Below are 2,222 nucleotides of genomic sequence, written 5' to 3'. Positions count from 1 at the left end.
CCACCACCACACACACACACACTGGCCACCCATGGTCTGGCCTTGGGTGTCCCAGCCCCGTTTCCTCTGCAAAGAAGGGTATAAAGCTACTTTTTCTAGTGGCCTCTCCCTCACCCTGCAGCTCTTTAAGGTAAAAACATTGCTTTCTAGTAAGCTAGATTCACTAAGTCAGTGGCTCTCAAACTATTTGGTCTTTTTTCATGACCAAGTACACACATCCATACATATGTAGGAACGAAACAAAGATTTCAGGGAATAACACGTAATCTCATGTCTGCCGCTCTCTGACTTTTTCCTGTCCTATTCTAGTCTTTTCTATTTGTTTTCTTTCTTTCTTTTAAAAATTCTAGTTGCAACCCACAAATAAATCAATTTCACAACCCGATAAGTATTCACAATTTAGTTTGAAAAATACTGCACCAGACACCACTTTCTGGAAGATTTCTCTTTTCTGAATGAAGAAAGGGGACTAGAGTTTACAGAGGCCTCTGAACTGAGTACTGCCCTGGTTTTGGAGCTATGCAGAAAAGGAAGTTAAAGCTCAGACTGGCTGAGTAGCTTGCCCACGAAATCAGCCATGGTGGGAGCATTTATATTATGGAAACTGGCTACAAATCAAGACTTTTTCTCTTTTGCTCCTCGAGAGAGCCAGTTCTTACACATTTACCAGTACACCATCGATTCTAACCCAAGTCTTTCTGGTTCGAATTTTGGTATATTTTGAAGCCCTCTGACCTCAGCTTCCTCAACTGTAAAATAACATTTAAAATGCCTACTTAATGGAAAAAGTTATATTCATTGAGTACAGTCTGGCAACTAAGAGAGACAATGACTGAGAAGAAACAAAATGCAAATAATTGATTTTGCTGCTGTGGTGAGATTTGAAAGATGAAGTCCCCAAGTTTCACTATCTTATATGATTTCCATCATTGCTAACTGTAATTTGTACAAAAAACAAAATTCTATACATGAAAATTCACACTTTGCAAAACTGTTATGAACTAGAAAAAATGAAGGTAAACCTATAGCCCAGTGCTCTGTAAATGGTAGCTAATATTCGAAAAGAGTAAGTCCAAGTTTTTTTTTAATTGGAAATGGCAACAAAAGTATTGCAAATGAATTGCATTTCAAAGTAGGACTTTCTATCAAAGTAAATGGAGAGAAGGGAGGATTCTGAGGAATATTCTGATTCATAGACCATCCTGGTGAATGGTCCATCCACATTAATTACTAATTTTCAAAATTCTAGAATAGAGACTTTACAGTCTCAAATTTATCTTGTCCCAGTGCAGTAATGCTCCCTCCGTCTGACAGATACCTCTGTCTAGTGACACCCAGAGAAGATGGTGTGCCTTAGAAAGGTGTGGGACCCAGCTGCAGGAAAGTGGCCTCTGACTGCCTGGATCCCCTCCCATTCGTTGTCACCCTGCTCTCTGAAGCCACGCAGGAAAGGTCTAGATCATCGTCATCATCATCATAGTTATGATAACAATGGCTGCATTCATTTTCTATTGTGTCTGTAACAAATTACCATAAATTTAGTGTCTTAAAACAATACAAATTCGTTATGTTACTGCTCTCAAAGTCAAAAGTTCAAAATGGGGGACAGAGCGCTAAAATCAAGGTGTTCGCAGGCTTTAGAGAGAATTGGTTCCTTGCCTTTTCCAGCTTCTAGAGGTGCCTGCATTTCTTGGCGGGTAGCTCCTTCCATCTTCAAAGCCAGCAGCATTCATCTTCCAATCTTTCTGACTCTGACACTCACTCTTCTGCATCTCCTTTTCATTCTAAGGATGCCTGTGATTAGATTGGCTCACCCGGGTAATCCAGGCTCCTCCTCCCCAAACCAAGGTTAGCTGATTAGCAACATTAATTCCATCTACGACCTTAATTCCCACTTGCCATATAACAGAACATATTCACAGCTTCCTGAGATTAGGAGGTGGGGATCTTTGGGAGTGGGGAGCATTATTTTGCCTATCACAATGGCTAACATTTCTTGAGCACTTACTATGTGCCTAGTACAGTCCTAAGCATGTTACTTGTAATAATGCATTGAAAGCTCACCACAACTCTATGAGGTAGGTTCCCATTTTACAGATGAGGAAAGAAGACACAGAAGAAAAGTAAATTTCCTAAGTAACTTGCACACAGTTAGTAAGGGGAAGGACTGAACTACAGATCTAGGAGTCTGATCTCAGAGCCCATTCTCTTAGCCACAACTA

Source organism: Pteropus vampyrus, unplaced genomic scaffold, assembly GCF_000151845.1.
Source record: "Pteropus vampyrus isolate Shadow unplaced genomic scaffold, Pvam_2.0 Scaffold173, whole genome shotgun sequence".
NCBI lineage: Eukaryota > Metazoa > Chordata > Mammalia > Chiroptera > Pteropodidae > Pteropus > Pteropus vampyrus.
This window is presented reverse-complemented; position numbering follows the sequence as displayed.